Source organism: Giraffa tippelskirchi, chromosome 14 (genome assembly GCF_054371585.1).
Source record: "Giraffa tippelskirchi isolate mGirTip1 chromosome 14, T2T-mGirTip1v1.2.pri, whole genome shotgun sequence".
Taxonomy (NCBI): Eukaryota; Metazoa; Chordata; class Mammalia; order Artiodactyla; family Giraffidae; genus Giraffa; species Giraffa tippelskirchi.
Genome location: NC_137288.1, coordinates 69,316,902 through 69,329,405, shown reverse-complemented (window position 1 = coordinate 69,329,405; position 12,504 = coordinate 69,316,902).

The following is a 12,504-nucleotide window of genomic DNA, read 5'->3' as shown; positions in this document are numbered from 1 at the left end:
GGCTGCTTGGTGTCGTTGATGCTTCTCATGGATGCTTGCGTGAAGCCGAGGGGCAGGGATGGGGGAGGAGACGAGAGAGGAGGCAGAGAGGAGAACCAGCCGGCGTTTGCACCGCGATCTCCATTCCAGATGGGTGGGGAGAATGGATTTGGATGGAGGTGGGAGGTTGGGGAGAGAGGAGGCTTAGAGGCGGGGTGGGGGGCTGTAGGGGCAACTGGCACGGCTGGCACTGGCTCGGTATTCGGTGTCGACCCCTCCCGTCTGAGCTTGGTAACAGCACGGGCCGTGAGGACGCACAAACAGCGCTGGGACATTGGATCCGCCCGTGTACGTCTCTCTCTCTCATCCTCTCCTCCCCTCTGGCCCCTCTCCCTGCCTCTCCCGCTTTTTCCTTCCTGTCACTCAGACACTCACCCCACTCCCTCACACTAGCTTCCAACACACTATGCTGTCCTTCTCTGCTGCAGTCCTCCAGGCTACAGTCAACCCTCATATCCACAGACCCGGGACCCAGGGATACGGAGGGATGAGTGTCCTGTGCCGGTTTATACCAGGGACTTAAGCAACCTTGAATTCCGTGTACCTGGCAGGTCCTAGAATCCTTGGCAGACATCCAGGAATGACTGTATACACGGATTTTTTTTTGCCTAACATTTGCTCTCTTTCAAAGGAAACGACCCAGAAGATTTAGAACATTTACCTCTGAAGCACTTAGAGCTGTTTAGCCAAACCAAACTCAAACAAAACAAAATTCTAGTTTGTTTTTTTGGCCCTGCCATGCCGCTTGCAAGATCTTCCCCGACCGGGGACTGAACCCCGGCCCACGGCAGGGAAAGCAGGAAGTCCTAACCACTGGACTGCCAGGGAAGTCCCCAATATTGATTTCTCAATGAATGTTACAGAAAAAAATAATTCCCAAAGACCAATTTTATCAAGAAGAATTGCTCTATCAGAGAAAAAGGGAACTAAGACCCCAAAGTTAGGGGCTAACCTGTTCTCTATGCAGAGTTCCTGAATGTGATATATAAGAAAAAGTTTCATGTTATGAAAACATGTTAATAAAATGAATTACTAGGGGTCGAGAACCCACGGTCCTTGGCAAAGTGTAGCCCCTGTTGGAAGTTCCTGGGAGAATATTGGTACAATGTTTGAGGGTAATCAGCCTTCAAGTCCACTTAGTCCATTCAGGCTGTTGTAATAAAACACCAATAGAGGTGGCTTATAACATTCTCATTTTATCCTCACGCGGTGGAAGGGGCAAGGGAGCTCAAAGAGTGGGCGTCTCTTTTATAAGAGCACTAATCTCGTACACTGAGAATACACTAATATATTCAGTGTCCTGAATATTCACTGGAAGGACTGATCCTGAAGCTGAAGCTCCAATACTTTGGCCACCTGATGCGAAGAACCAACTCATTAGAAAAGGCCCTGATGCTGGGAAAGATTGAAGGCAGGAGGAGAAGGGGAAGACAGAGGATGAGATGGTTGGATAGCATCACTGACTCGATGGACGTGAGTTTGAGTAAACTCCGGGAGATGGTGATGGACAGGGAGGCCTGGCGTGCTGCAGTCCATGGGGTCACAAAGAACTGGACACAACTGAGCAACTGAACGACAAAATCTCATACGCTAGGGCTCCAACCTCATGACCTAAGCATGAAGTCCTACATCTTAATACCATTTCCTTGGGGTTTAGGACTCAACATATGAATTTTGGCGGAGGGACACAAATTCAGACTGTAGCATCCATGAATGCCAGATACCAGAACATATTTTAAAACCATGCTTGTCTTGTATCAGAACTGGCATGTGAGTTATGATTTGTTTTATACCAGAAACTATGAAATATTCACAATTTTAAAAACCACAAATAAAGGATAAGACTTATTTTCAGGGACTTCCCTGGTCGTCCAATGGTTAAGACTTCGAGCTTCCACTGCAGGGGACACAAATTTGATCCCTGGTCCAGGAACTAGATCCCAAATCCTGCAGCAGAGATCCCAGGTGCCACAGATAAGACCCTGCAAAGCCAAATAAATATTTTAAAAATAAAATATAAACACCATTAAAAAAAAAAAAAGATGCCACGTTGCATAGCACGGCCAAAAAAAAATTTCCTTTTGATCCAGTGCCTGACTCTGCCATTTGATTGGAGTGGATGAGATGAATGGGAGACGCATGAGACCCTGGTTCACCTACTTTGTTGTGACATAAAATACCACGCCTTCTGAAGTATTCCGCAGACCAGTTGCAGGATGATGTACAAGACTTGCTTTCTTGTCAAAAAGGCAGCCAGTGCTGCTCAGAAAGTCACGACATTGGCAGTTCGTCCTGACAACACAGACTGCCCCAATACTGCTTGGAGCTGCATAACTAACCGCAGAGGACTCTGGCCATGGTTATCTGATTGCTCTCACTTGACAACACACCGCACAGCCCCACACGGTGGCGTATCCCACAGCCGGCAGCACACCGGATAATACCACCCATCAGTACCGTGCGACGTGCGTGGGGGGTGTGGGGAAGGGCATGCATTAGGGATTTCAGAAGGCATTATTCCTTTTAGAAGGCAGACGTGTCTATACCATGGGACAGACACGAAACACAGAATCCAACAACTATAAAGGCCAAAGGAATCTACTCTAGACTCCCACACGGTAAAGGGATCCCTTCTACAACAGCCCAGTGGAGCCTCATCTGAAAGCTCCCTGAGGCAGACAGTGAAAGTGGCTCACTCGCGTCCGACTCTCTGTGACCCCATGGACTATACAGTCCGTGGAATTCTCCAGCCCAGAATACCGGAGTGGGTAGCCTTTCCCTTCTCCAGGGGATCTTCCCAACCCAGGGATCAAACTCAGGTCTCCCACACTGCAGGCAGATTCTTTACTGTCTGACCCACAAGGGAAGCCCAAGAATACTGGAGTGGGTAGCCTATCCCTTCTCCAGGGGATCTTCTTGACCCAGGAATTAAACCGGGGTCTCCTGCATTGCAGGCGGATTCTTTACCTACTGAACTATCAGGAAAGCCCAGTGGTACAGAATTCGCTGTCTGCTGCTGCAAGGGAATTCAGCCACCACCCCTTCCGTCTGTGGGTTTGTGGACACCTTTGATTGTTAGAAAAGCCTTCCTTGTCTTAAGCTGATATCGGCGGCACCTTTGACCCCTTGGCCCTGGCTCTCTTGTATGATGCTCCGCAGCTAAGCCTCAGTTCCCACTCAAGCCCCTGATGATGCCCCCACTCAGTTTTCTCATTTCCAGTGAAGACGTCTTCAGTTCTTTCCTCAATTCTCACCGCACAGTATCGACACCGTTACCCCACCAGGCAGCCCTGCTCTGACCGTCACTGTCGCCTGGTGAAGCCGGCCTTGCAGGAGGCTCGGGTGCTATCACTCTCCACACCTGGCCTCCGGACTTGATGTTTGAGCCAAGTGATAGTCGGGAATTGGGATCCTAGCACCAATTCTGCTAGCGCGTGACCTTGAACCAGTCACTGATTGTCTCTGGAAGTTCATTTTCCCAAGGGTAAAAATGGAGGGGCTGGGTGACTTTATATTCTCTGGTTCATGCAACGCTTGCAAGGGTGGTCAATATCCAGTGCAGGTTTGTCTTGTGAAACGGAGCAGATTGGCCCACGGTCACCGTCGCAGACCTGGGTTTCTTTACTAACTCCGGCTGAGCAGAGGGCCAGCAGGCCCCTGGGTGGACAGGGGACAGAGTTTTTCTAGGTACTAGAAAGGAAAGGGATCAAGAACACAGAGGGCTGCCCATGGAGAGAAAATGCTGGGGTCCAGGGAGCATTTCTAGCCAGGCAGAAGGGACCGTAGTGACTCTGCGGAGAGGTGCAGTAGAATGGATTCCAAGGAGACAAATTAAATGGACTTTCCAATTTGCCAGGAGTTAGTTTAGTCGTCAATTAGATATGCACCCTTCCAGTGTAATGAAACAGGCGGTCTTCTTTTGAAGGAATATTGACACAGAGAGCTCAGTCATTCGGAGGCCAACTAATCCAGTTTGTGAGTTACACAAGCACTTCATCTTCGGTCTTTGTCTACCTGCTAGATCGCCGCTTACAAGCACAACCATCAGAGACAGGGAGAGGAGTGTACTAAAAGCGATCACAGTTTCTGATACCAGGATAATTTCCTACAGAATTAAACCTCCCTCTGAAAAGTACTACAAGCTCTGGACAAAATACAGAGAAACAGCCTGCAGGCACCAGAGAACCTAAAGCAGGTCTGCGCTGGAGGGGAATCAGATCTACACTCAGAAGGAAAAAAAGCACTCATGAGTTTTTGTTTGCTTATAGGTTACTACTGCAGGCTTGCCCCACTCAAATCAAGTTAGTTAAAACTCAGGAAATGTGCAGTCATATTGGCTGCAGCCATATGGGCTCCAAGAACCAGCAGATTCTGGAATGAAAGAGTGACTCTCAGAAGGGAGAGAGATGTAAGAGGGGCAGTCCTGAAGTCTGTGTAGTTGTTACTGTCAGTCGCTCAGTCGTGTCTGACTCTTTTGACCCCATGGACTGTAGCCCACCAGGCTCCTCTGTCCATGGTATTCTCCAGGCAAGAACACTGGAGTGGGTTGTCATTCCCTTCTACAAGGGATCTTCCCGACCCAGGGATTGAACCCAGGTGTCCTGCACTGCAGGCCACCATCTGAGCCACCAGGAAATCTATGTAGATACTAGCTAATCCCTGACCTATGCATGTGTTAGGCTGACTGCAAGCAGCCTAGTTAACTGTTTCTTAACTGAACTAAGAATTCTGTTGCTGCCCATCCGAGAGAAACAGTTTGCAGTTTGTATCCAACTAAGTTCGCTAACAGCTAAACAAACAGAAAAACAAACAAAAATACTCTTTAAAAAACATTACTCACCAAATAAGTAGAAAGAAGGAAATAATAAAGAGCACAAATCAGTGACATAAAAAACAAAAATAGAAAAAAATAAACTCAAAAGTTTTTTTTTTTAAAGGATCAACAAAGTTGACAAATGCTAGATAGACTGCTTAAGGGGGAAAAAAGAGTGAACACAAATACCAACACGAAAAACAAAAAAAGGGATACACTACAGATCCTGCAGATATTAATAAAAAGTTCGAGTGTATGCTAAGTCACTTCAATCATGTCCAACTCTGCGACCCTATGGACTGTAGCCCACCAGGCTCCTCTGTCCATGGAATTCTCCAGGCCAGAACTAGAGTGGGTAGCCTTTCCCTTCTCCAGGGGATTTTCCCAACCCAGGGATCGGACCCAGGTCTCCCGCATTGTGGGCAGATTCTTAACCAGTAGAGCCACAAGGGAAGCCCAAGAATACTGGAGTGGGTAACCTATCCCTTCTCCAGGGGATCTTCCCGACCCAGGAATCAAACTGGGAGGTGGATTCTTTACCAACTGAGCTATCAGGGAAGTTTAATAAGCAGAAAACTAAAGGTTAATAAGGGAATATTATGGAGAATTTTGTGCCAATAAATTTGACAACTTTGTGAACTTGACAAATCTTTGACACAACACACCTCACTAATACTAACACACGATAAATACAATAACTCCATGTTTATTTAAGAAATAGAAATAATTCTCAAAATTCTATCCACAAAGAAAAACCCAGGCCCACATGACTTCACTGGTAAATTCCACCAAATATTCAAGGAAGAAACAACATCAGGTTTACAGAGACCCTTTCAGGAAACAGGGGTGGAGGGCTTGGACCGGGAGCCGGGCTGTCTGATCTAAACCTCGGCCCTAAGTTTAACAGGTGGGTCCCTGACCAAGCTCATCCTCAGTCGTGTCTGCTTGCTGCCCCATGGACTATAACCAGGCTCCTCTGTCCATGGGATTCTCCAGGCTAGAATACTGGAGTGAGTTGGCATTCCCTTCTCCAGGGGATCTTTCCCACCCAGGAATCAAACCCAAGTCTCCTGTGTCTCCTGCGTTGCAGGCAGATTCTTTACCTGTTGAGATAACAGGGAAGAAAGAAAATATGAGAGGAGGGGTTTCTTCCAAGCAAATTAATTAGGCAAATAACCCTGACTCTAAATTCTGACCAAAACATTATAAGCAGGTCAATATCCCTGTTGAACAGAGATTTTTAAAAAAAATCCTCAGCAATTAATAACGAATCAAATTCAGCAATATAGAAAAAGGATTATATATCATAAACAAGTTAGTTTTATAAGCTAGTCTTATTTAATTTACAGACTGGGAGAAAATATTTTCAAAATGTGTATCTGATGAAAGACTGGAATCTGGGAGAAATATATGTCTTTTTTTCAGATCTAATATATATAAATATGTAGTTTAATGTATTTTATATAGATTACATACATAGCTTAGATTCCAGTCTTTGGTTAGGTATAAATTATATAATTTGCAGAACTATATATTTAAACTCTTGTAACTAAACAATTAAAATTTTAAAAACAAAAAAAGAAAAGCAAAATAATTGAGCAAGGAAGATACACCAGTGGTTGATGAAAAGGTGCTCACTGCAGCTGTCAGGAAAATGAAAATTAAAAACAGCCATAAAATGACCTTTTCTCTCTTCTTTCTTTCTCTTTGGCCACACTGCATGTCTTGTGGGATCTTAGTTTTCTAATCAGGGGTCAAACCCGTATCCCTGCCATTGGACGTGCAGAGTCCTAACCACTGGACTCCCAGGGAATTCCTTTTTTCTCCTTTTTTTCTTTTTTCTTTTTAACAAAATGACATTTTACCAGTAAAGTGTTGAAAATTTTAAAAATTGACAACAAGTGTTGGTCGGAATGTGTTGTAATTGGACTGTTCATATATTATTTGAGGGAGTATTAACTAACACAACTTTTGGGAAAAGTTCTGGAAGTTTCATATAAAAATAACATACTAAGCCTCTGACCTAGTGTTCTGCTCTCAGGATTTGAAAGCACATGTCCTCAAAAAAGATGTGTCCACGAATGTTGCAGCAGCTTTATTCATAAGAGGAAGGAAGTAGAAACAGTCCAGGGGTCCATTAACTGGCGAATGGGTAAACAGCCATGGAATATTCCTACAACTCAGTAGCAAAAATGAATGAACATCTGATACATAAAACAACATGGATCAATCTCAAAAACATCTAGTTAAATGAAAGACGTCCTGTGTAAAGTACATGCTAATGCAACTCCATTTGTAATAAGTTCTTGAACAGGTAAACTATTCAATGGTGAAAAATACCAGAAAAGTGTTTGCCTCTACAGGAACGGAGGTGAGCACTGACCAGGAAGGGGCAGGCAGGAACTTTCTGGGGTGATTATAATGCACCCTATCTTGATAGGGGTTTGCTACAAAAAAGCATATTAAGGTATACATCCTTGTGAAATTCGGTAAATGGTACATTAGATGTATCATTTCACCATATGTATGTTTTACTGAAAAAGCAAAAGAGAATCCTTAAACAACCAGTGAACTCTGGCCAACAGTGCACTTGCGATTGTGTATTTGGGGATAAAATGCACTGAAACCCACAGGTTACTTTAAGAAATACGGAAACGAACAAACAGAACCAAGAGATTGATGGATGGACAAGTGATGGGTGGATGGAGAGAAGTAATAGAACAATATAGCAAAATATCAATTTTAAAATCTAGGTGGTGGTACATGGTGTTTATAACCCTTCGACTTTATTATATGTTTTAAATTTCTCTAAATATATATTTTATATATATAATTAAATGTTGGGGCAGAATGTGTAAACTTCTCATTTTTGGCAGCTCTAATGAAAAATGTATGACAGGGAGAAAGGCTGAAATAAACAAGTGAAACAAAGCATTCTCCATACACGTTAATCTTTCACTTCTCTGCCTAAGCATTCAAATGGAGAACAGATATTTGTTTCATACTCTTGTGTTCATGTGTAGGACTTTCATTTAAGAGTTCAGAGCATTGAACAATATGTAAATATCACTCCCACAAAAGACGAAACTTTCTGCAAGAACTTCACATCTCTTAGTGCAATTAAAATAGAAAAGTTAATGCATTCTAATGCTCATAGCAGCACTATTGACAATAGCCGAGACATGGAATACAGTCAGTCTGATTTCAGTGTTGACCATCTGGTGATGTCCATGTGTAGAGTCTTCTCTTGTGCTGTTAGAAGAGGATATTTGCTATGACCAGTGTGTTCTCTTGGTAAAATCCTGTTAGCCTTTGCCCTGATTCATTTGGTAGTCAAGGCCAAACTTGCCTGTTATTCCAAGTATCTCTTGACTTCCTACTTTTGCTTTCCAGTCCCCTATAATGAAAAGGACATCTTTTTGGGGGTGTTAGTTCTAGAAGGTCTTGTAGGTCTTCATAGATCGTTCAACTTCAGCTTCTTCAGCGTTACTGGTTGGAGCACAGATTTGGATTACTGTGATGTTGAATGATTTGCCTTGGAAACAAACCAAGGTCATTCTGTTGTTTTTGAGATCGCAGCCAAGTACCGCATTTCAGGCTCTTTTGTTGACTGTGAGGGTTACTCCATTTCTTTAAGGGATTCTTGCCCACAGTAGTAGATATAGTGGTCATCTGAATTGAATTCACCCATTCCCATCTGTTTTAGTTCACTAATTCTTAAGATGTCATAAATTAAACTCAGATTCAGAAATCATGAAAAATTTTTGCCTATGGAAAAATTACAAATCTAACCAAAAGTAGAAATAGAAGAGTAAAAAATCCACATGGACCCAAGTTTAGCCTTTTAACCCAGAGCCACTGTCCTTGGAAAACTCTATGCTGTCACAATTCCATTTATAAACTGAATACATCATGCTTAGATGGTGTCTAAGTCCTTGAGCAATAGAAGGATAAGTGTGCACAGTGAGGCTTGCTTGTTTCCTTAGGTCATTTCAGAAATCTTAAAAGATTTCCAAGTTGTGTTTCTTTAACTCTCATTCCTTTAACTTACAACACATCTACCCTTCAGTAAGTGCAGCAAGCTCCTGACATTTGAATAAAGATGACTCCTGGGGAGCATCTTGAAAACCCCATTGAAAGCATCTTGTGGTTAAAAGGGGCTAATTAGATTGGTCAGGACATAAGATCAGCATTTTTAGGGCTTAAGGGGTCAAAGGAGAAAGTACAATAAAAATTGACAAACAAATGTCCATAAAGTTGCAGTCAACTGTAAAAGCTAATAGTCTGCCGTAGAGACACAGGAGCCCCTCTGGAGAAAAGACAGGCATTTCCTAAGATGGTGAACGGCGGAGGGCGGAGGGCGGGCTCCTGCAGACGGCAGTGGCATTAGGTGGAGCCCCAGCTCCTGGTTTGATGAACATTCACATCAAAGGCGGAGCAGGCAACCCCAGCCAGCGCTGATGCTAACAAGACTGGAGTGGATTGAACTGACTTTTGAAAGCAATCAAATGATTTCTATGGACTATTTGGGAAGGATAAGCGAAACAGTTTGACGTTTCTAAACGTCTGGGAAATAATTAATATTTTAGAAAAGCTCCAAAGGACTGAATAAAAGAATGTGGGGGAAAAAAAGTATGCCCACGCTCATTAACAGCTGTGTGAAATGAGACAATTTACTAAACCTGTGTCCTCCTCTGTGAAACAGAGTTCCTCCCAGTTATTCATTAAATCAACCACCACTGTGTGTCACATGTGTTCTAAATGCTAGGGATCTAAAAACAAGGTCCCCTTTCTCATGCAGCTTAGGTTCTAATGAGGGGAGACAGGTAACAAAGAAATCAATACACAGGAAGGCAGTTTTGGAGAGTGGAAGGTGCTGTGAGACAAATGAGGAAGAAGGATCATGGGAACATTTGAGAGAGGGCATTGCAGGCAGTGAGCACAGTCAGTGCAAAGGTCCTGAGGCAGCAAGGGGCTTGGACGTTTTCAAGAGAAAAGGCCAGTGAGGCTGTAGCTCAGAGAGCAAGTGGGAGCTGATGCGAGAGCGGCCGGAAGTACTCCAGGAGGCCATCCAGAAAGTGGGGAAGAGATAAACAGGCTTACAGCAATACTGCCTTTATAGGGTGCTGGGAAGATAACATGAGGACTGACTCCCTGATAACTGCCCTTTCAAAAACGGGAGGGGAGGATTTTCCTGGGGGTCCAGTGGTTAAGAATCGGCCTGCCGATGTCAGGGACATGGGTTCGATCCTTGGTCTGGGAAGATTCTACGTATCTCAGGGCAACTAAGCCCGTGTGCTACAACTACAGAGCCCGCTTGCTCTTGGAGCCCCTGCTCGGCAACAAGAGAAGCCGCTGCTGTGAGAAGCCCGCGCTCGGCCACTGGAGAGCAGCCCCCGGTCCTCAAGACGGTAGAAAGCCTGCGCACAGCGACAAGGGCACAGCACAGCCAGAAATAAAGTGAACAAACATTCTGAAGAGAAGGACTCCGGAGACGACCAAACTCTGGGTGGCAGTTGGGTCAAGGCTGCTGCAAAGCGGGCATCCTCAGATTTGCCTTCTTAGCACCTTAAGAGGATTGATGGGCTTCAAGACCATCATCCCCTTGAGATAAATGTCTCTTGTGCTTCCCCTAGACACTCTGAATTCAATTAGTTTAATTAGAAAACAAGTAAAGAGGAATTATCTGAATATAGCTTTGCTTTGCTTCTAACAATTAAAAAAAAGGGCCCATTTCTTTGGCAGAAATCCAAGTTTCCCTTTATTTACTTATGAGATAATGATGTAAATGTCCCACTTTTTTGGCAAAAAGGTGAACATCTCTTGCCCAAGAGGTCATATTTTACTTTTTAGAAGTAATGACACTTTCTGATTTCTTCACTCTTGAATGAAGTAGGAGCATTGATATGCTAGTCAATATTTTAAAAACATATTTTTAAAACATTAAAGAACGTTGAGAGTAAGAATGCTCTGATTTTGCAGTGTTTGCTAATCTGGGTTGTAAAAATACTCCCACTATGGCTGATTTCAAGCTACTGATAGGAACTCAGAGCTGGCGAGAGGTGCTAACCTTTGGCGCACTAGCCAGGAAGAGCTTGTTTTGACACAGCAATGGGTCAGAGTGTCAACTGTTTGCCCAAAGGCCCTGCAAATCTGTTGCCAAGGGCACTTTTCTCCTCCACAAAGGCTACTTGGATTTGCATCAGCTGCAAAAGCAAGCTCAGGGCTGAGGTAACTGTTGACAAGTAACTGGAGAGCATCCTGAGGAGTAACTTCAATGCTTGTGTACAACAAACTTATTCCTCCGGGATTCAAGCGCGGACCAGGTCTGTGCACAAGCATGGGGCACCCAGTGACAGGTCCTGCGACCTGAGGGGCAATGGCAAAGCCACAGCAGCCTGGTGGGGTCTGGGCGTCTGGGCTGGCCTCCAGCCCAGCTCCATGCAGACACTCGGTCTCATCTAGGGCAGATCACTCAGCTCCTCTGGATCCACGTTTCCACACCCACTAAGGAAAAATGGCAGTAGAAGCAAAAGAGCAGATGCCAGGCTTTGTCACCAAGCTGCTTCTTCTAATTCCTAAGCCTGTGCTCAGTCGCTAAGTCGTGTCCAACTCTTTGTGACCTCATGGTAGCCCACCAGGCTCCTCCGTCCATGGGATTTCCCAGGCCAGAACACTGGAGTGGGTTGCCATCCCCTCCTCCAGGGCAGCTTCCTCACCCAGGTATCGAACCCAAGTCTTTTGCATTGCAGGCACTTTCTTTACCACTGAGCCATCTGGGAAGCTCGTGGTCCTCTGAAATAACAGAAAATTAAATCAGAGGTTAGTTTTAAGTTGTGTTGTTCCCAAAATAATGTAATTGGGAAGCAACGGGAGTGCCAAAGAGGACAGACTTCTTGCTAATTACTGGATGGTCTGCAGAGACCTGTGGTCTCTGTTGCTACATCAAAGGAAGGCTTTCAAATGGAGCCTTCTGCTGGAAAACACAACTGTCCCAGCTGGGCTATGCTTCATTTTTGTGAGTAGATGAGACGTCTGTTTTCATCTGCTCTTCCAACAGGGTGCTCAATTCAGCCAGAGATGCCTGTGAGGCCCATCTCTTCACTGGCTTATGTATTTTAGCCACAATTATGTTATAGGATTTTTATTCACTGCAATACACTTATATCAACTTTTTTTTTTTTTTTTTGCTGCTCCGCTCACCTTGTGGGATTTTAGTTCCCCAACCTGGGGTTGAACCCGTGTCCTCTGAAGTGGAAACCCACAATTCTAACCACTGGATCACCAGGGAATTCCAAACAGTTATTTCAATGTAGCCTGAAAATAGTAGAGAAGATTTAGGTGGTCATATTGACTAATAAACTGAAATTTAGGAAGTGTGTTGATCATTTGTGCCAAGTTTGTGGAAGTGACAAGAGATATTCATGATTAGTTGTCTACTTATAAAAAATGGAATTTGTGATAAGGACTCCAAGAACATTTTCCTGATAAACCTTCTGTGACACTTCAAGTAGGGAAACGTTTCATCAGTTGGGAAGATCTGATAGTGAGAGATAGTATATTTTATCTCTGGACTCAATATGTCAGTATTAACTGGTGAATTTTGCTATTGATTTTTTGGGCAATGACTGTCACTGGTTTGTATATTGTAC